Source organism: Micrasema longulum, unplaced genomic scaffold (assembly GCF_059751315.1).
Source record: "Micrasema longulum isolate JH-2025_06_02 unplaced genomic scaffold, ASM5975131v1 h1tg000220l, whole genome shotgun sequence".
Taxonomy (NCBI): Eukaryota; Metazoa; Arthropoda; class Insecta; order Trichoptera; family Brachycentridae; genus Micrasema; species Micrasema longulum.
The window spans coordinates 802371-826951 of NW_028277425.1; the positions used below are offsets into that span (position 1 = coordinate 802371).

Consider the following 24581-nt stretch of genomic DNA (forward strand, 5'->3'; position numbering starts at 1 on the left):
TTTTTTGTTATTGGATTGATAAAAAGGGAAAATAAAAGTGGAGAAAGTACCCCCCCTTGTGGCACACCGGCGGTAAGATCAATCCAATCTGAAAAGATATCTGCCATTTTAACGCATTGACGACGGCCACGTAAATACGTTGAAAACCAAGTTATCACGGATGAAGATAGATTTAAGAACTTAAGTCTAGCGAGAAGCAGGTCAAAATCAACAGAGTTAAAAGCACTACTAAAATCAAGTAGGACCAAAAGCGTTAGACGTTTATCATTCATTTCTTGTCTAATGTCGTCAGTTATTTTAACTAAGACGGTAGTAGTGCTGTGTCCAGCCCGAAAACCAGATTGCAGAGGATCAAGTTGATTATGGAGGGTCAGATAACAGTTAATTCACAGGGTTTATGACACAGTGTGTGAAGTGGGCACTTAAACCAGGTAATAACAGATCATAAGCCCTGTAAATGCCTAGATTTCCATATCCTCTTCTTAAAAATGGTTTTCCCTCTCTGTTGCAATAAATTTAGATCCTAAACAACTAATTTTGCACATTTTGCCAAAAACGAAACAATTTCATAATTTTGAACTTTATTCAACTCAATTTTTTTATGCAACCTGGCCATTAGAAACTTTATCAAAACTGATATTTATTTTATTTCATTTATTATATACACGGCCTAAACCAATTACCCAGTAAATGAAGAAACCTACTCGTATGTACAAAAAACTGAACAAAAGAACATAAACTACGTAGCAAAGGCGAACAAGGGCAATAAAATAATGTTATACAATATATTCATAAACACGATCAATATATAAGAATTTGAGCCAACCCATGCCAATTCATTTTCATCTTACAATGTTAATGGCGAAGAGATCTACGAAACGCCGGAAGATCTATCCCAAAGAGCTGTGACAAATCGACAAATCTACACATTATTACAACAGAGATGGAAAACATTTAAATGGTAATATAAATGTTTCCCTAGGGAGTATAATTCGGTACTTGTCTACGAACAAGCATAAAATATGAAATGCATTTTCTGGCAGTGCTTAGACGGTAAAATAATTCGAATTCACACACACCAAAAAAGGTTTCAGCCCTTTTATAAATTGAAGAAAAATTGCAGTTAAACCAAAGGTAGAATGGTTAATGTTTTTGTATTACCTCAACCAGACATAAGCCTAGTAAGTGCATGTACATTCTGATGCCATTTTCAAGAATGTTACTCTTAAATACGTTGAGTATTCCATCGAAATATCTATCGATATCAGCAACTGTTTTGCTGTTTGAACTGTTCAGAAAACACGCGAAAAATCCAATCGCGTGTGTGTTCTGTACTGAATTGTAAATGTCTAAAAATATGGTAGCAGTAGTTGGTAGCGAGTGACCTGGTTTGTGGCAGAGCCGCATAGGTGAAAACGCTACGCCGAGGCACCTATTCGTGCACTGTAATTTATTTAATTATCTCATACCGTTTACATATAAAATAAATTATATGTTTTTTGTCATACACTTCGCACACAGATGCGTTTCTACTATCATCTCCCAGGGAACAGCCAAATGTGAACCAAGTGTTTTTACAGTTATTTACTAGGAAAAAGACAATCATGTTTACTACATACCAAAATAAAGCAGGGACGAGTTTGAGTTTAAGTATCGTCTATTGTCTTGTTAACCTTAATAATAAGTTAAGGAATGCTATCTTTGTTTACTTTTTTATATTTTACTTTTTGTGCTGTTACATGTTCACTTAATTGCCATACTTACTAGTTCTTTGCTCAATGTATTATTATTGCGTTTTTTAAAATTATTTTTTATTTTTAACTTTTAAAAATCATTCTTATGTTGTTGAAATTCCATTTGTCGATGCGTTTTGAAGCTGCAAGACTTTTTGTGATGTTAACTATCATATTATGTAAATGTTATCAACTATCAAATATCTGAATTTAGTAAATGGGGTCTAGAATTTCAACCGTCCATGCGCTCAGTAGCTGCGAGACTTGTTGTTATCTAACTTCCAATTTTATAAATTTGCTTTTTATTTCGTTTTTAAAATATCACTTAAACTCTAAACTTCATTGTCAAATATTTTTTTTAAAAATAAAAATGTAAATAGGGGCTTGATTTCTTATTGTCCATGCGCTCTGTAGCTGCAAGACGTTCTGTTATCTAGCTCATATATATCATAATTGTAATATATCATAATTGGAGACGAGGAACTTGAATCCCAACCATCCATGCGCTCTGTAGCTGTAAGACGTGTTGGGATATTTATTTATTGTAAAGCGCCCTTGAGGTGATTTTCACAAAAACGCTAAGGCGCTATACAAATTATCCAAACATCACATTATAAATAAACAGATTAAAAAGTATATCAACAATCGAATCGGTGCAACATCGTTTGCTAAGAAAAGTAGCATAAATGATTGGCCTTGAGGTAAGACTACACTTACGGAGAAATGTTAAAAGTCTCAAGTCTTTAAAACGTAGAAACAACATTGACTCCATATTTATGTTTAATTTGCTGAATGGCTTAATTGATGTACCACCGTTACTGGAACAAGTGGCATTCAATGTTCCGATCCGCCGGTTGCGAAATAATAATGTGCTGTTCCTCGATCAACACAGCACAAACTATGGCTTGCATGCACCAATGTCCCGATTGTGACGCATTGTAAACTCAAGACAAGGTCTGGACTTTTTTGGTGTGAGTCTTTATAGATTTAAAAATTCACTAAGATAGACTGGATCTTGTCTTGAGGTAGTCATTTATTTTTTTGTCCTAGCTTTATTTTTATTTAATTGTATTTTATTTTATTAGTGCCTATATTTATTATAACAAATTATATTTACCATTGTTAGAATGGACTGCATAAGTCCATTCTAACTCCAAGTATTTTAAGTTTGTCCAAATATAGTTGATAAATCCACCCGGTCCATGAAGAAGTATAAAAATTTTAAAAATAAGATTTTCAGGCGTTGCTTAGTATGTAGGTGAAATAATTCAATTAGATTAAGCTCTTTTACTTCACAAACATCAACATGTGAAAGAATTGAAGGAATACAGACGTTCAAATTTGGGCAGAATGGTGAATGTTACACAGTGTGTAAATGGCCACTTAAACCAGCCAATGACAGGTCATAAGCCCTGTAGATGCCTAGACTTATATATTGCCTTCTCTAAAATGTTCTTCATCTGGAATATAGATGTTAAAATATGGGCAGAATGGTGAATGTTACACAGTGTGTAAAGTGGCCACTTAACCCAGCCAATGACAGGTTATAAGCCGTGTAGATGCCTAGACTTCTATATTGCTTCTCTAAAATGTTCTTCATCTGTGTTGTCACATGAAGTAAATACTTAAATTTTGTAGATGGGGTCTAGAATTCCAACCGCCCAAGCGCCTAGTGGCGGTAATACGGGTTGCAATCTTATTCCTTGTTTAAAATATTTAATTTTTAAATGTTTTTTTTAATACAACAATGTGCTATGTGGATTTTTCTAAAATAAGTTTTTTTTGCATTTATTTATTTATTAACGGACATTGTCCATATACTCAATTTATAGGGTTTAAATATTACAAAAAAGAATAGTTTAAAACATTAAAAAAAAAGAAGCATTGACAATATAAGGGACATCAAGACAAGATCTGGATCATTTATTTAGTGCTCGTTTAAATCGTTGTAAGCTTAAACCAAAAAAGTCCAGATCTTGTATTGAGTTAACAATATAACAAAGACGGGTCATTGGAGAATTAAGGCCATAGTTTGTTCTATGCTGATCGATGAACAGTACTTAATTGTTTCTCAACTTACGAGTCGGAATATTGAATTTTACTTGCCCCAGTAATTATGGTACATCGATTATACCATTTAGTATGCCGAACATATATATGGAGTCAATATTAGTTATGCGTTTTTGTAGACTAGAAATATTTAACATTGACTCTATTTCAGCATAAGAATAATTATCTCTCTCTAGTCCAAGCAACCACGCTATTTTTCGAAACAACCGATGTTGGACTGATTCAATGTGATTTATGCGATTGACATAGAATGGACACCAGACCACGGAGGCATATTCTAGAAGAGGGCGAACAGTTGAGCAATAAAGAGTTTTTATTGTACGGACGTTAGTAAAATCACAGGATATTCTGTTTATGAAGCCAAGTAATTTCAGTGATTTATTTACTGTATTATCTATATGCTCGTTGTATGTTAGTTTATATCTGTGAAGGTAAACCCGTACTAAGATAGATGCAAGTTGTGTCTGGATGGTGTGGTATGGGCAAGGTCTTGCACCCGCAGTCACGTAGCAGGAAAAGACAGCACGGCAATCCACCATCACTCTCTCACTCGATAGACTAAACTTCATTGTCAATTTTAAAAATGTGTAAATGGGGGCTAGATTTCTAACCGTCCATGAGCTCTGTAGCTGCAATACGTGCTGGGATATATTTTTATTGTATAACGCCCTTGAGGTGATTTTCACAAAAAAGGCGCCGTATAAATTATTCAACTTTTATAATAATACAGAAGTAATCCAAACATAAAAAAAAAATCCAATTTCAATATGTATAAATTAATATAATTTTCATCTGTGTTAAAATTATGAGACAGAACACAAATCGACATTTTAAATATAAGTATAATGTATATTTATTTATTTTCATAAAACATTAAATTACAAAATTAATTTTAAGCTCACAAAGGAACCTTTTTTGGCTCGGTTGTGGATATTTTTATTGTTATTTCAGTAATTAACGATAATTAATTTTCACTCCCAAATTTAAATGTTTGACTATTTTAAATACAGGGCATTCGGCGTGTTGTTATCTAGTTTAAATTATTACTTTATGTACTGTTAAACATTTTCTATTGTTTATAATTCAACCTATGTTAAAAATCTTTATTTCTATAATTTGTTGATTTTCGTAAAGTAAAAGTCAGAAACCTTGATTGATTAACCAGTATATCACAGACAATGGTGTTATGAATTATTTATTTTATTTATCTTACGCCACAACATTCCAGGAGACTCAATTAAAATAGTAATTGTGAAAAAAAACACATTTGATTTTTTTATTCTCAACGGGTATCAAACCCGGAACCTTCAGTGCTTGAGTCAAAAGTCCTTAGTCATTACACCACGGATGCCGTCATATATGTCTAATACACTAAATTGCGTGTCAACATGGACAGAAGAGTATGGTTTACTAATAAACCCATCTAAAACACAAATTATGTTTGCGGGTAGTCAAAGATTGCTTAGTAAGCTGGACGTATCTTCACTTAATCCTCTTAATGTCAATGGTACCAATATTCAATACAAGAAATCCGTAAAAAATCTAGGAGTACAAATGGATGAACATCTGCTGGCGAGCTTATACTAATGAATTAAGCCGCAAAATATTTTTCAGTCTACACTCACTTAGAAGGTTGCAATTTTTTTTACCCATTAATACTAAATGCACCCTTGTACAAGCATAACTACTACCCATTCTAGATTACGCTGATGTTTCCATGACTGATTTAAGCTGTGAGCAACTAGATAAACTTGAACGACTTCAGAATACATGCATAAGGTACATTTTTAGTCTTAGGATATATGACCACATTTCTGATTATCGTAGGCAACTGAAATGGCTCAAAATTAGACAGCGGAGAGACTATCACTCCCTCTCACTTCTGTTAAATGTACTTCATAGTCCTAACGCTCCTATATACCAGCGTGAAAATTTCAACGCTTATCAGTTCATGGTTTACCTCTTCGTTTTAATTCTCAAGGCACTCTCTTAATACCCATCCACAATTCCTCTTTCTTCTCTAACTCATATAGTGTCCATGCGGCTCGACTGTGGAATAATCTCCCATCCACCATTTAAGATGTTACTACCTTATCTCCGTTTAAATCACGTCTGAAGAAACATCTCCTTTCTCTTCCTTAATCTCTCCTCCTTTCCTCTTTTTTCCTTTTTCCCATTGAGTAATAGTTTTGATTTAAGGTAATTTATATTTTTATATATCTTTAGCTTTTTAATATTTTTTTTCTATTGAATATGTTCTGTAACTTGAATTATAAAAATAAAACTTTTATTTTATTGTTTGGTTGGAAGAAATTTCCATTTGGCAACAAGCCCGCCAATGTACAAATAACATTATGTACAAAAAGTTAAATAAATAAATAAAAATAAATATAAAGACTATCTTACGAAACCTAATTTATACTATCTTTTGAAACAACATACTAGATTTTAATGTCGAATTCAGTTAAAAGAAAGCAAAATCCTTATCTTCATAAAGTTAAGACATCCAAATATATGTTTTATAACTAAAATAATATTCACTATATTCCAGCGTGCAACTCCGCGTATAAAGTAATCTGAAACTATGATTGAAATTCCTTCCGCCCATAGCTTTTGTATTATTAAAAATACCTGAACAGTTAGCGTATAACGTAGAACTCTAGTTTTGGAATTTTATTATTTTTCAGAAAAATTTAAAGTGATATTCGCTTAGAATTCCTTATTTCAATTATCTAAAGTGATTTTACGTAACGCAGACTTCAAAATGAAAATCAAAACATCGCTTACATTTTAAACTTGTTCAAAAGTACGTTCTTAGTTTTTTTATACAATATGTAGTATAAAGTAGGTTAGAAAAAAAGAGCAGTAAATTATAAATGACAAAACAATACGGGTTATACAAAAAAATTGCCTCTGTGGTTATGAAACGCAAATGGATGGTGAACAATAGTTATATATTTGAATAGAGCAACTGTTGGTGGACTATTGCAGGAGAGACATTACATAAATTTATTTATTATATTAATAATAATATACCGAGGGAGAGGTCGTTCTCTATACTTACAATCACTAACATTTTTCTCATGGTCACCGGTCACCTAGGTAAGAATACTAACTAATTGGTAATGAAGTAAATCATTACCCATTTCTATCTCCGCATAATACCTAAATGCCCTCACCTAACTCAGCGTCACGAGTAAGGGTCTTTTAGTCCCAGTTTGTTGGGTGGACTCTTAACACCAATAACTCCAAGAAGGTATCTAGTCAATTTTTAAAGGGCTATAAAAAATTCACGGACTCCCCTGCTTAGCGAATGAAAAAAGTAATTATATATAAGTTTATAATCAAAGTACACATTAACCTCACAGATAATTATGATAAAATAAATAAGGCTACAATCGTAGAGATGATTTAGTAAAGATAAAAAGACATTAATTATAAACATATAAATTTAAAACTATCAATACTGGCCATACTGATAACAAGCTTGAAACTAACTTTCATTGAGACTGGCTCGATATTTGTGTATAAAATTCTTATAAATATATAATACAATAAGGACGTGTTTATAAAATTCTCATAAATATAAAATGTAATTAAGAAGTTTATGGGAAGAGATCGTTAGGTGAGTCGCGTTTTGGACAAGAACATCTGGCTTTCTCGTAGGACAAGTCTGTCTGACAACGCCGGTTATTTTTGCGTGACTCAAGAGCAAAGGGTCAGTAGGTGAGCGGAAGGAGACGCGGCGGGGGGTAGAATATTCGAGAATAATAAATTATCAGCAATTATTGCACATGGGGACAGGACCCGGGAAGACGCGGAGTGAAGTATTTATCAGAATGACGCAATAACGAATTACTTGCGTAGCATCATGCATTTTTCGCGAGGTAAGGTTGAAAGCTTATTTCCTTTTAAAGAAGATCGGAGAACAAAAGTAATGTTATATAATATGTATTTTCGTTCTAAATAAATAAAATAAAAAAAAGGAAAAAAATAAATATCAAAGGAGAGAAACGTAGAAATGCAGAAATTCGAATTGAGGGCCAAAAGCTTCGAAATGAAAAATTCGAAAAGTTCATTCAGTAATATATTTTCTTCATTCATATTTATTTATGTACAACTAATTACCATATATACGACTCTATTTGGCAGCTGTCAAAATTTTAAAAAGAACTTAGTACCTATAAATGTAACTAATTATTTATGTATTTCATAAATTGGATTGTATGTACGAATAAAACGATAAACCTGTTTTTTTTCATAGTTGCTGTGCAGACAGCATTTTTTCATCACACACAAAAGCATATTTCTGCGTAGCTTCACGTTTGATCATCATTAGAGTCGGTTAGATAATAAAGGCACTGAGGGTAATTAGCCACAAATAAAAATACCATTTTCTTTACGCTAGTAAGTAACGTGTTTATTTAATTAAACGTATTTCTATATATATTATTAATACCTCAGATACGGTGTGCGGTATGTGGTGGGCAAGCTGTATAACTGCCAACGTATGTTGTCAATTTGTTCATGTTTGTATCCACTGGCTAGTTTGAGCTATAATAGATGTTCGCTTGTCAGGGTGGAATAAAAAATACTGTTATATTTGTGAAATATAACCAGAAAACCGAACGAGTGTTTTAAACTTGGTAAACTTTCCTTAGTAAAAATATTAAAAAGGAAATCGAGTGGGTTGGCGCATTTGACTATCGTTTCTGAGATTGCCGTGGTATGTTTTTGCTAAATATGTGATTTTTTACTGCATTATTAATTTGAAAGTACTTCGACTGGCGCTTGCAGCGTGTTACTGATCATCTTGCTTTGTACAAACGTGTTTTTCCTTTATAAAATTATCGCTGACATGCTGCAGTTGGAGTACCAATCCAGTGCCCTATGCTCCATTAAGGGCAGATAAGTATTTAGTATAAATAACAATGAGTGAATGGTGACGTAAAACAAGGAATAAAAATAAATAGCTTAATCAATCAGACTAAAACCTTTGACCGGTCATTTAAGAATTTAAGGGAATTCATGACAAACTGTTAATTTTATTAAGTTCGGGCAGATGAATAATACAACCAAAACCGCAGACGCTTGTTTTCGACTCGATGGCTACTCTCTGATAAAAATCCTGAAAAAGATAATCGAGTAAGGATATGTTCGCCTCGTGGTTTATTGGTCGGCGCGTTCGCCTACATAGCTTGAGGTCCTAGATTCGATTCGTGGCAGGTTGGACATTAAATATAAGTTTACAAGGTTTTCTTTATGAGATTTTTCTTTTACATGCACTTGTATATTTAGAGTGTCTTTAATACACCAAACATTATTTCAGTTAGCAGGTAATATACGCGGTAATCACAAATCCTAAAAATAATTAGTTCTCCAACCTAAAATACAATCCCTAAGGACATTGAAAATGCGCACAGTTCGTAAAGAAATCAAAGAAAACAACACGAAAACAATTATTGAGAAAACACTTTTACATTGCCATCCCCAATCGTCGTTCTCAGAAAAACTAATTCCATAATCCTTAAGCAATAAGCGTTTACAAACAAAAAACATAATATGAAAGGAAACTGCCCGGTATTAAATCTCAAGGAAAAAAAAAATATAAAAGCTCAGTACCTACTCTTAGTTCTAAAAAGAATAAGAAAGCTTATACACTTCAATAGGATTACACAGTACAGAGGTAATATTATTATATTTTCTTACTTTTCATCTAGAGTTTATTCTGTGAGTAACTCTTGACGGCTTATCGTCTGAAATAACGTTGTTCTTTGGTATTATTAAGAGAATATTTATTTTCATAAAATTGTGTTTATTATTCTAAAGAGCATTTACTGGGAAAATGAAAGTAAAACCCAATTTTCAATTTTAACACAAGCGAATAGCTTTTAATTTGAAAAAAATTCATCTAAATTTGTGGATACCTACAATACGCAAAGAAAAATGAGGTACTTACCGAATTTATATCGTTTGTCATAATTACATATGGTGAGCATACAAGGAAAACTGGCCGAGTCAGAATTTTTGTTTGTTGGTCAATCAAAATTTAAATTTTTACATAGTCAAATGGTCTAATAAGTCCAAATAACCAATGGCTTTACGATTACGTACACTTTTGATTTTAAGTTTATTTTGATTTGAGAGAGACAAAGAATTAGCAACTTATTGTGTTTGAGTTTTGTCAATATTTCTTGTAGCAGATGTTCATAGCTCCATTTTAATATGGAATTTGTAAAAAAAACTTTAAGATATATTATGTGGAGTTTTTTTAGTAAAAGATAACACCCAGCACTAAAACTAGTGAAAAAATCTCAAAATTGTAAACAAATTACTTCGGCTGTTTTCCTTGTGTGGTCACATGTTCTTTTATTTTGAGAAAATTGTCATCTTGTATCAATGAAAATTGAAATTAACAAATAACTACTTGTCGTATTTAATAATTAAAATAAATTACATAATTACTAATACAAATAGCATTGTTCACTTGTTTTAACAACCCGTTTAACTAAAACTCAACCCACCCAAATAAAATGTCACGCTCATCTGAAATAATATATAAAATGGATAAAAACCAAAGAAATTAAAATGCAAGGTGCTTAGCCTTGGCCATTGTGGTAAGCGTTTTGCGGCGCGGCGCAGGTATGGTGAACTGTGCTAACAAGTGTAGTGTCGATAGTGACCGCGCGGGTGCGCAAGCAGACAATGAAATAATTCAGTACTTCCTTCACATATCTTCCTAGCGGTTTCACTTATACTAAAAATAAAAGCGTAAATTTTAAAATGCTCAATTTCAAATATTGCGATTTTAATTAAGTTTACTACTTTCACTGTGAGTTCGGCAAATTGTATGGAGGAACTTTGTCGGATATGGTTTTTTTAATTCCGACCATCCCAGAAATGGAACCCGGGACCTTAACTATGGTACGCGAATGCGCCGACTACGAGGCAGATTTTTTCCACTCGATTTCCTTTTGCAGGATTTTTACCTGGGAGTTGCCACCGTGCCGAAAATACTCGTTCAGGGTTTTGATTTAATCAGACACACACAACTGCATTCTTAATCCATCCGAATACAGAATAAGTATTTCCAATATACAATATCCAATTCACTCGGCATTAAAATACAACTTAACGACATTAAAATTATAAATCCATCACATGGATCCAAAAATAGTATTATGACGTTCACTGTTAGAAATGTAAAAGAAAAATTGTAGGTTAAAATTGAATTAAACAAAGGACTCATCACAAAATATGCCCACATTCTTAGAGACAAAAACAGTGAAAAAGATCACCACAACAGTTTGTGAGAATTCAACGATAATTTCATTGTGTTCTATCTTGTTAGCATTTTCATAATATGAGTCTTGTAGAAACATTACAAGAACAAAAATAAGCCAGGATTGTCTGTCAGTATGTTTCGCTAAGAAGCGTAAAAGTTTCTGCTAATCTTTAATACCAAGAATGAGGTCGGAAAAGTTTATTATAAAGCTTAATATGTTACAACTCTTACAAATTTATCCCACTCTCCACTCCCCAAATACTACGCAATTTCAACATTTCAAAATATTGTACAAAAACAGCCCGTGCGAAAAACAACATTCTTATTTTTTTCACTAAAATTTTATAGTTTTTTAGTTTTTTTAATACGATTTACGTCTTTGTATTTACGTAAAAATGCGAAAAAAATCATTTTTCAACAAAATAAAGAGAAGCCGAGATTGCATCTATTTTCATGTTTTTACAAATAAACATTCTTATTTGTTTGGTAGTTGCTAATATTTTTATCTGCATAGATTCGAGAAATTATTTTATGTAATAATTTAATCTTATCTTGTTTTGTAAATAGCGTTTAGATAATGAAAGAATTTGTATTTTTTAACGGCCTTAAGATAATTTCATTAAAGATAGATAAATGCTTATACTAATTTTTTTGTGATGCTGGATGAAACTTATTTTCTGATTCTGCCACCATTATTGCATCGTCTGTGTAGCATTATCTCCCTTAACAACCTTATCTCCCTTAGTCTTAGATATACCACTTCCTTCACCCTTGAAAGCATAGTTAGAAATATTTTTTGTTCATGAATAGGAATGAATTGTAGTTTATTTATTGTACAGCTTTTAAAATGCAGTTCCACTATCATAATAAGTATATTTTTCTTTCAAAAAAGTCAAGAAAAATATGTATTTTTTTATGTTTTAGGTTTGTTTTGCTGACACCGATTATTTTAATTAAACAGAACAACAACTGTATTATGTTCTTTGTTTTTTTGTTATATCAGAATATCGTAGAAAGAATACACTTATGTGTATAAAAAAGCACCAGTATCCTGCACGAGTATTTTTTACTTTATGTTTATTTGCTAAAAATCCCGAAAAAGATAATTTAGTAAAGGTAAGTCCACCTCATGACGTGGTAAGCCAATTGGCTCGTTTGCCTACCATGCCTCAGCTCATGGGTTCGAATCCTGGGAGGGTTGACGTGAAATGTGATAAAAATAATAATACGAGAGCTTACTAAAATTGTATTTTATTTATTTATTCATATTTTTCGCTTACAAACTATAATTAATAATAAAAATAATGTGACCTCACTGGGGTTTCCCGTGCCGAGGACACTTAACAATTTAGTTTTTTTAAATTACATTTGAGAATAAACAAAGAAGACTAACTCAAAAACAAACATAATTAGTGTAATTTCTTGGTGGAAGTTAATACTAATTTATTAAATCATTTTTTTAAATCCATGACAAGGTGATCTTTTTTTATTTATATTTATTTAGTTAGGTAGACTTATACGGGTTTTTAAATGAAAAAAATTAAAATAAATATTTGCGTTCTTATAATTTACCCAAATATTTCAATTGTGGTGACCATTTTCAACTAATTGTCGGAGGAGGTTCGAACCCCGGACTTCTGACCCGTGAGTCCGTAACACTAGCCACGGGACCAAAACCCGATTCGATTGATTTAACACGTTAATCCCCATAAATTATTTGATTTTAAAACTTAGTAGAATAAAGTTAATAAAGTTATTTTTTTAAAACTTTTTCGTAAATAAGTATTATATATAAATAAATGTGTCTGTGTTACATTCACAAGGGAAAACAATCTTAATTTTGATTACAAACTAAACAATCATGTACTAATGAGAAAGCACGAAATTAAAGATCTTAGGATTGTTTTAGACTCGAAACTACTTTTTGAATAGCATATCAATAAATTAACCCCGGAAGCATTGAACATGTTAGGTTTCATAATTCGAATGAGTAAACACTTTGATAATTCAAAGGCTCTAATTTCATTATATTATACGTTTGTCAGAAGCCATTTGGAATACGCATCTCAGATATGGAATCCCCAGTATGCCATATATATAACAAGAATAGAAAATATTCCAAATAAATTTATAAAGTGCCTAAAATACAACACCTCTCACTGCATCCACCTTCCATGGAATCACTTCTCTACAATAATGCAGAGTGTGTGCGGACCAACAACTGCTTCACAAAATTATGACAGGGATAGTTGATTGTACAGAACTACTTAGTTTAATAACAATACTTATGCCAGCCAGGATTTGTAGACGGTACCACTTTTTTCATGTACCAATAATTAAAAGATCGTATGTTAAAAATGATTTTTTTCGTAGGACTTTTTCAGTGTACAATACAAAATTTAAAGACAAAGATTACACAAACATCAATCTGTCAGATTTAAAAATTTACACTAAAAATGAATTATGTAACTTGTGAAAACAATAAATAATAAATATGTATATCTCCCTTCCCCCGCTCATCCTCTCTTCAAGCATCCTTGTTCTAATTCCGCCCAATTTACAATAACTTACTGTTCTTAAAAAAAATAAGAGTACATGAAAATAAAATTTTTAAATGTATAAACTTATTTAAATTGGAATATATTATTTTTTACTAACTTTGTATATTTTGTGGAAATATGTCATTAGTTTTGAGTTTATACACTATATCTATTTGTTTACTATAAATATGTATGTAGAACTGTTGGTATTCCAAATAAAATAAAATAAATATAATATAAGTATCATGTTTGTGTAATTTCTTAATTTAATTGTAACATATTGTTATTATTACAATATATAGTGTAAACATAGTATATATAATATATGCAGCTTTAGAACAGGTAGTTTTGTATCCAGTGAAACTGCTAGGAATATTTTCTTGGAATTTTCACATTTCAAACACTTATTTTTTCGTCACAATAGTTAAATAGTCAACATAGCACTGACACAAACCTCTAAAAATGTTTTTTTTGGCAATAAACGCCGTATTTTGGCACTGAACTGAACTGAAAAAGTGTAAACCTATCGTATGCACACATTTTAAAAATATTTAATACACCGTAGATAACATATTATTATTACAGCAGAAACAGAGAACATTATAGATAAAGGGAAATGGAAATTCATGCATTTACAAGACTTGTTGGGCATCTACTGGGTACCAGAATGATTTTAAAAGCACTTTATTATCTAAAAGACCTATTATTATTTTTGTCATTATCTAAATTAATTAAATTATTAATTAATCAAATTAAATTATTATTTAAAGAAATCAGATAAAAGCATAGGTTGTGAAGCGCCACATATTTCAAATTGACAAGTTGTAGACAGCAACGACTGCGACACGGAACAAATCCTAAGTATTAAGGTTACACATCTATCTACACAAATAACACCCATCCTGATGATGGACGTTGTAGTGCATTCTGAAACGTCGGTAAACAGAACAAACAACACTCGGCATTATAACGCATAAAAACTTATTTCGCATCTGAACGGTCGTAAAAATCTAAAAAGTTTGACTACTGTGTGACATTTATAATTCTACCCGTCTTTGGGCATTTATACTTCTTTGATTCTTTTGTCTGTTGATTGATTATCGTTAAGTAAAAGTTAAGTTCAAGCTGAAACTTTTATGGATGCGGGTCAAATGTATCTGTTCAATTTGTTCATACTAAGCCACGCCATATTCCTTTTCTAAAATATTCAACATCTCTGTTGTGTAATATGTTAATCTTAATAACTCCCTAAGGGTTGAAATCAAGTCCTTGTCTATAAACATCTTGACAATCTCGTTATTAAATAGCTGTTTTGTCTCTAGAATAATTTAATGATATCTGGATAGACGCATATATTATAATACGGGTTATTTTGACTTTATGTTAATATTGCCTAAGCACGGGTCTTCTCCATCTAGGTATTACTCGAAACTATTTTAACCGATGTAATTAATTTTTAAAAAATGTAATAAAACAAAAATAAAACATTTTTAAATACATTTTTCTATTGTGATGAATATCAAAAACATTTTTCCATTATAATATTATTTTTCGATTGTGATAAACGACTTTGTCAAGTATTCGCAAGTTGTATTGATAAAAATATTCTCAGGTGTTATACTGTTGCCTTTTCCTTTTATCCCTTTCTTATATCATATTGAGCGATAAGCGTTATAGAAAAATTACAATAAATTATAAACATATTTGAAAAAATATTTTAAATGGCTGTATGATGAAAGAACCTTCTTTATGTTGAAAACTACAAGTGCTCAATTGAATACGTCGGCTCCCAGGAACAAAGTGTTTGTATAACTTGAGAACAGTGTATAGAAAGGCAAAGAGCCATAATAGAAAAGTTGGATACGATCCAAGATCTAGCTAGTTATCTCAAGATATTATCATCCCTGGTATAAACTACCCTCCTACTTCGACATACCAGAATCTACACTTTTATGTTACACGGTAGAGTCGACAGATGCCAGCCGGAGCGAGCATCGTAAAAACTAGACAATTTCTAATGTATTCTTCTTCAAATGATTCAGTATAAATATTTGCAGTGTAAAATTGCTGTTATTGTTGTTTTTGAAACAATTCAACGAAATGAAAAAAAATGCTTTTCTTATTTTTTCATATTATAGCGTTCATTTATTGCGCCACAAAAAGTAGTACAGTGTTGAATACAATTATACCACAAAATCACAGTTAATTACTGTACCTAATATTACATGGAATTGATCCTGTACCCCGCGTGCGTGAGGTAAGCGTCTTAATAACTACACAGGAACCGCTTAAGCTAGGGTTTCCTAGGACAGCGGTGCCCGTATCTTAACGGCCGTAGTGAACGCTGATGCGGTGGACAGCCGTCGTAGTGGTGACTAGAGAGTGGTTTTAATTTTTTAACGGTGTTATCAACACCATTTTTATAGGAAACCACTCTCTAGTCACCGTTACGACGGCTGTCAACCGCATTAATGTTCACTACGGCCGTTAAAATACGGGCACCGCTGTCCTAGGAAACCCGAGCTTTACAATTTAATAACGTACAATTACAAACATAAAATGGTAAGCATATTTCTAAACTGTCCATTAAAAATAATTTTTGAGACTATAGTTAAAATGTAATATTATTATGATTGTGTTGTAGAGAGAGTTTTTTGTATGTACACAGGAAAAAAATATAAAATCTTAGTGGAATTCCGTTTAACCAAACTCCAGTAATCCGGAATGCTAAATATCCAAATCGTTATGTGGAAAGAAAAAATAAAGAAGATATTTTTAATTTTAATTTAATTGTCAAATTAACTTTGGTGGATAAAGTAAGTAAGTTTTCAATGTGATTTTAATTTGCTGTATTGTTTCAAAAGAAATAAAATCTGCCATCATAAATCCGGATAACTGGAGTTTTACTGAATAGCTGTTCGATTTTTTGATGGCTATGAAAAATGATCACAGGCAGTCATATTGATCCATAATATTTTTTAATTTAACAATATATGTCCAAAAAAATGTGTTAAATATGAAGGTTCTTAACATGTTTAGCACAAACTGTTTAATAAAACCTGCTAAATATTTAATCAGTATTGATTGGTAAGTTCTTAGTCTGTTTTAAAATATTGCTCTTGTATTTGTTAAAAATACAAACAAATATTCGAAGTGCGAGATGCTTAAAAACAAAAAAGAATCGTGGAAGTTTTCGAACGCCGATACTGCCGTTTTTATTTGGAAAAGTTTGCTGCAGTTTAAGCCCATTGAAAATTCATAATGCCGGCCCGCATGCACGTGATATAGGAAAATTCCGGATATTAAGAAAGTTTCTCCAGCGTTGTTTTACGATATCAAGCCCCGTAGTTGGTAAGGCATGGCAGACACATATTGACTTCACAGCTTTACATTAGCGGCCAGGAAAATTGAAGCTGTAATTACTGAACTCGCTGCAGTAAATAATTTTATAATTCACATGTGACACATGAAATCGTCTTCTAATTATATCATTTTCAAGTAACATGGAAATTGCAACTTATTGCCTAATTAAGGTGGTACAAGACACTGCGGAGTACTAAGCCCGTACACTGTACATGTTGTAATTATTTATCTTCTGATAGGTATTAAAATTTCATGATTATTACTTCTGATGGTTGTCTGTCCCCTTTTCTCGCAAATACGACACTGTGTTAAAACTGGTATATTTTTCATCGATTTCTTCTGTTTTCCATCCATGCCATATATGATACTCCGTTTTTATATTTGACCTACCAAAAACTATTATATTTATTTCAATAAAGTGAACTATCATTGCCGTAAGAAAGAATAGAACACCACACTCTTCTACATTATTATTTGCACAAATTCCAAGATTATTTCTAGCCTAGTCTTACGCCTCTATACAATATGTACTTTAGGCACATAGACTTTTAACATTACAAGATTTAAAGTCTTGATTAACCTGATCATGCCGAGTCTTTTTTTGTCTTCTGTGTACTTGTTGTTCTCTCTATATTCTATTCGTTTAACCATTCCTCTGTCACCCATTCGTTATAATTGACCGTTTTTTATTATTCCGTTCCTAGATTTTCATCATTTTAAATCTTGCCATTCATCGATTTCCTATATATTTGTTCAAAAGATCACATTCCAACCGCATTCATTTAGTTTTCACCTTCTTTAGTTAAGCTTCATGTTTCTTTTCCACACATATCCCACATTCCAATATTTACAGTAGAACAGTAAATAGAAAGGTGAAGAAATTCAGTATTTTCATTTGTTAATCCAAAATAGTTTTTCAAACATTTTTCATGTTATTTTGAAGCCACTCTGATTTTTAAAGATTTCGATTTAAAAATCAGGGTTCTCATTTTTATTTACAAAATCACATTTTTTCCCCAATTTTTTCGATATCTTCAAATTTTTCTACGATAGTCAAAATCAAAGTCAAAATCTGAAAAAAATGAAATTTCGATTGGAGGCAGAGATAGTTATCAAACAAAATTGTCAATGATTTCATGATGACGATACAGGAATGTGTATTACAAATGGTGTTCTATTTTTATTATTGTTCTCCTACATTTCAGAGAAGTTTTGTTTTGTTAAAAGTAGTAGCCCTTAATTTCTAAATTATAGATCATTTTAAAAAATTTTTGATGCACATTGGAAATAAATCTATGTATGAATTAAAAACTCAAGTGCTCTTTATTGGAAGTAGGAATTCTACTTACGTTGGCATGTATATTTGTAGTTTTCATACATTGATGATTTTGACAATCGATCGATAGATTGAGTTGCGGTTTCAGGAATTCAGAAAATAACAATATTTTTTATTAAATATGTAAATAGCCTTATCATAATAACTTAAAGACCTAATTTTAAAAAAAAAACTTTAAAAAAATGCTATAAAACCAGTGATATGTGTGTTGTACATAATTTGTATTTTTATGATCAGTCATTGAATAATTAAAGTGTTCAGCGAACATATTGTTCACCATTAAGCCTGTTTAAAAAAAAATTATATCTTCATTTATTTATGTACTTTTATTTTGCTTAAATTTTCATAAACACATTTCCCAAAAATATTATGTAATATTTTAAGGCATTTCATTATTTGAATTTCTTCAGGTAACTCATTGTACAGTTTTAAACTCTTGTACAATGAGTTTTGAGACAATTTTTCTCCTTTTTGGTAATTTCATCTTGTTAATCCCTAGTTTTGTATGAAAAGCGTTTGAATTAGATTCATTTACTGTTAGAAATCAGTGAAGAACAAGCGTGTTTCTAACAAACCCTATCAATTGGTTAACGTATTTGATGGCCTGTTGAGAAGTTTCAAAGTTTCTCACATAACTTTCAGCCAAAATCGACCGTTTCAGAAGGCCTACCATCTACAAATACACCCGTCTGAGCTTAAATAGCCCGCAGAAGCTTGAAACTTCAGTCAAGCGCTCTTGATTTTTTAATTAAGTGCAAGTGCCTCGACTGAATAAAGCCTCTCTATACTCGAATGGTTTTCAACAGCTCTCTATACAACTATTTATTCACAAAATATATATAAATGCCCGGTAGATCATAAAATTATTCAAACGACACCCGCGATAAGGAATATTTAATGAGAGTCGGTTCTAGGAAATATATAATCATGATTTATATTTTCTCAATACAAATTACATGATCGTATATTTATTTACGAACGCAGAGTTTTGCGTAAACATATTATTATAAATAATAATTTTCGAGAAATGCATTTTTTATGTTTTTAAATTACAAATAGTAAAATCTGTAAAGTTATAGTAATACGTAAAATTTTATAACGTTTTTGTTCTTTTACTACTACTACTACTACCATCACGCCATTTCCCCGTAGGGGTAGGCAGAGAGAATGGACCGCCATATACGTCTATCCTGGCATACATTCCTAGCTTCTTCCACATTCATACATCTTGTCGTACATGCCCTTCGGTTCTGTCTGCTTTTGACATGACCAGACTTAAGATTTTGGTTTATCTGATCATGCCACGTCTTCCTTGGTCGTCCTCGTCTCACGTTGCTGTTCATTTTCACCATATATACTTTTTTTAACATTTTTTCGTCGTCTATTTGATCTACGTGACTAAACCATCTCAGAGACCCTTTCTTAATCTTATTAATTATACTTGACTCAGATTTACACTCTCGCCTGATTTCATCATTTGTAATCCTGTCATATATTGATTTCCCACACATTGCATTTCACAGATCGCATTTTAACCGCGTTCACTCGGCTTTCGTCCTTCCTCTGCCAGTTCTATGTTTCACTTCCATACATACGTGTTAAGACTAAAACTCCGCTGAGCACTGCCAGTTTAGCTTCGATCTACATATTTTTATTAGCAATTACTGTGCTTAGTGCTCCGTTCATTTTGTTGCCCGCATTCACTCTCCTTTCTACATCTTTTTCTACTCTTTCATCTCTTGAAAACACGCTTCCCAGGTACACAAACTCTTCTACCTCAAAATCAGCGATGAGCTGAAGAAATACGGATGTTTAAGTGTACATAAGTAGAATTGTTAATGTTGTGTAAAGTGATTACTCAAAACCAGACGATGACAGATCATACAACCATCAGACTCCTACACATGTTCGATGCGAGTACAATAGCACAAACTACACTCTCCACTCTGCACTCTCCCCCCCTGGTGAACATGCACGGAACTGCAAATAATTATGCAGAGCTGTTAGAGTTACTCCCCACCACTTCTGCTGCAATTAAATCAACTGTTCTATCCGCTGAATGGCCATAATTTAAATTCTTCTACTTTTTAATGTGTTTTTCCCTTCTTATAAATTCTTTTTTTCTTCATTTACTTCCTTTTCATATTTTGTCTAAAACTACTTAATTTAAAAGATCTATTAAAATACATGTTACACAACTGTTTTTTTTTTTTTTAATATTACGACAGTATGAAACTCCTTGATGATTTTTATTACTATCACAAAAACTCTGGATTCGGGCAAAGTAATTTCAGGTTTCTGGGCCCCAAAATATTCAATATGTTACCCAAAGATTGCAAAACCATGACAGGATTCAATTTAACAAATTTGTAAAAAATTGGTTACTGGGTTTAGGTCGAGAAAAATTAGAAAATTTACTCAAAATACATTCCCGATAAATATAAAAAATAAGAACCATAAAGAACAAAGGTTTCAGCTCTTTTACTTCAATAAAATCAACAAATGGAAGAATTGATGAAGTATGGATGTTCAAACATAATCAAAATGGTGAATGTTACACAGTGTGTAAAGGGGCCACTTAAACCAGCCAATGACAGGTCGTTAGCCCTGTAAATGCCTGGACTTTCATATTTCCACCTTTAAGGTATTCTCCGTCCCTGTTGTAATTTGTTAATCTTAATGACTCCCGAGGGGGTGAAATTCAGTCTTTATTCTACAAACATTTGGGCAAACTTAAATATAGTATTAAAAAATAGTTTGTCATCTGGTCATCAGACAGTATTTTAAATTAAGAGTAAAATAAAAGCAAAAGAGTAGTCATAATTTTGTACACGTAAAATAATGAACAAAGATTATTTTGTTTGAGATGCTTTAGTATTAAAAATAGTATCAAGGACAGAAAAAAAAAAATAGAGCAAAATAAATAAAAACAATCAATTTATATCTCATAAACAAAAATTAAATTTAATGTACACATTCAAATTAGCTTCTTAAATATGTAAATAAAATAAGAAAGAAGCAAAAGAAAAGGTTAAAAACAAAATAACAAAAATGTATTAAATGAGAGATTTAAATGAATGTTTTGCTTTAATAATAAATCAGTATAGAAACGTTCTGTCTACTAACAACTTTTATAATAAAAACATAATTTTATTTTTATTTTGAAATGTTTTCAAGTGAAGTGGCCACATATTAAATTTTTTTTGGAACAATGTATTCCAACGTACGCTGTCCATATTTGTATTTGAATTTTGGTACGACTAGACCATCAACAGATGTAAATCTTGTAAGATAAGTGTGTTCTTATTTATTTTTATACATTGCGCTGAACATTTTTTTGCTCCATAAAATACCCTTAACTGGTAAAACATGTAATTCATTCTACATGAATGGAGTATTATGTCTCTGATTGTATACATAAGTTGATGCAATCAATTTGACAAGTGCATTTTGAACATTTTATGCATATGTAATGTTTGTTGCACAAGAATCCCCCCAGGCGGTGATTCCGTATCTTATTATGGATTCGGCCAGAGACAAATATACTAATTTTAGTGTGGAGAGAGGAATTGAAAACATTGATTTGTGTAGTTTACTGACTTCGGATCTTAACCGTTTGCATGTTTTTATATTATGTATATTCCACTTAAAAAAGCAATTGATAGTTATACTGAAAGAAACATATTCGTCCACAGTGTCTAATTTATCACATTAGCAAATTTTATTAAAGAAAGAGTTATGAAGGCATTCAAAATTGTGAGATTTTACTAAAAGTGACATAGGTATTTTTTCCGAGTGGTGATCAAACATGCATTAGTTGATGTTGCTATATATATGATGAAGATTTAAACTATTCATTATAAGAGCCCTACGGCCGTTAATAAGTAATGCGTTAATAAACTTTACAAAATGCCTAGACTTCCGTATTTCTTTTAGAACATATTATTCATAGCTAAATATATTTATAATTTTCTAACGGATATAATAACTGCCTTTTCGCTGTGCAAATAGTTACCAATCGATAGAGTATTGAGCCGATTCAATCTTGTATTAACAACATTCGACTGATAGTGAAAAATTATACAGAAAGCTGATGTTGTCAACCTTGGATGGAGGGCAAATAAAACTGATTATGCGCGAATGACGCTAAATGCTTCGATTGCTTCGTGTTTTTAAATCAACTGTTATTTAAAAGATAAAGTTTTCTACTCTAGAATATTAACCTTAGTTGCAATAAATGGTTTTTATGTTGGGGCAGTAATATTATAAATTTAGATTAATTTTGTATTTACGTGTTATGAACATATTTTTTGGTGTCATCGTTCAAATGGCAAATACGCCATGGATAACAGACTATCATTTTGTTTTATAAATTTACATTCACGCTAATTTCATATCAGAAAAATGCCAATATCTTTTCCACATTCTGGTGAGTCATGCGCTGGTGAGTCATATCAGCCATCGAAGGGATTACGGTGGTTTGGGTGACATCTTGTATAAAGAATATACTTATCGCCCCAAATGGAGTACCTAATCCTCCGATACAAAATTACATTTTCAATGAAATCAAAAGTAATCGGTTCGACCGTTAACCACAAACGATTAAATAATACAACGCTAACATCGACCTAGAAACGAGAATTCGTGACATTTAATCTCTCAAACGATAAAAAAGCTTTCCCCTTTATTCACGTAAAATAATCTTGAATAGTGTTTGCGTTGGTTTGATATGTGAAATTGTCCATACTGAATAAATGCGGGTATGTTTTTAGTCCGTTTACCAGAAAATAAAACGTTGGTAATAATTAAAGAGCGGATAAAAGTGTTTTCAACAAAGACGATGACATCTGAAAAGAGCTCTCACTCGAAAAGCGAGGATGTCAAGTCTGGGATATTTTTCTGGATCTGAAATAATGAGGATGCATTTTGATTGTAATTTCAGGAATGTAGAGTGGATTTAAAAGGCAAAAACACTTTATGTGGTATTAATTCGAATATTAAATGAATTTCAGGTCCCGTCCCCGCGAAATGTAAAATGGAATGCGGAACCGTTGATGCCTTTCGCGGCACGAAAACAGCAAATAATTTTTCATTTCCTTTGACACAATATTCTTATTAAAACTCACAGTGAATGAGATATTAAAAACACATTTCAAGTGTTGAAATGTGCCATTCCTTTGATTAGACATTTCGAGTATTAATTCCTGGTTTTTAGATTATTTTGTACGCCGTAAAAGCGACCACTTTAATTATTCAAATACCTACATGATTCGGTATTCCCAACACTCTGTGTTTTGAAGTAACTTTATTTTACCTGGGTTGAGAACTTGTGATAATGTCACGGACTCACAAGTTATTGGTCCAAGGTTCTAACCCCGCTTTATTACGACTTGATTCCCATTTTTTGAAAAGAGTTATTTACAGCTTTTAAAAAATGGCCTCAAAATCTACATATTCAGGCATAAAAATTCATATATTTATGTTTTGATTTTTATGATTGAAAAGAAAACAATTACTTTTCGGGAGCCAATATGATGATGAGCTTATCCAAACGGCGAAATAAAATTACAGAAATTTTGAAAATTTATTGCTTAGCTAACAACTCAGCAAAAACACACGAAATATGTTTGTATGTAAAACAATTTGAATTCAATAAAAATAAATATTCAATATTAGCCATTCTTACTGTACTTAACCTGTAAAGTATACACAAATAAACCCAATTAACTAAATGACCACATGCTTTTACATAATATTAGACTTGTTATTTTGATCTGAAAATAAAAAAATTAGTTGCCTAACGGACGTTTCATAGTAAAATGTTTATTGGAAAACTTAAAATTCGGAGTATCTATTATCTGCTATGTTCCCGAACCGGAAGACAAGATAAGACGGAGTAGGAAATGGTTATTATCTGCTCTGCTGCATCTTACTTAGCAGATGATAGCGTCAGGAAACTAGAACTAATATCTGGGCCTGGAACTGGCAAGGAAAGCTTTCTGCTCTCTCCTCGGAAAGTTTCTACACAGAAGGTTACGAGAGAATTTACCGTTTTAAAAAGTCCAGAAAAATCTGGAGAACAAATAATGAAATATATAGAATCTGCGAGAAAGGAAAACCACAATAATCGATATGATTTAGTTCAGGAATGATAAACGATCGTTGTATATTTATACCTGTAATCCGTAATCTTATATATATCACCCCCTATTTATTTATATTGAATATCTTATTGAGGCTGGTCCAATAAGACA

At 31.8% G+C, this 24581-nt stretch overlaps 1 protein-coding gene across 3 annotated transcripts in view; it reads right to left on the reverse strand.

The window, feature by feature from the left end:
• Rdl (Resistant to dieldrin) overlaps positions 1–24581 on the reverse strand; it is a 190693-nt gene that overhangs the window by 29913 nt on the left and 136199 nt on the right. The gene's annotated exons all lie outside the window — the stretch shown is intronic.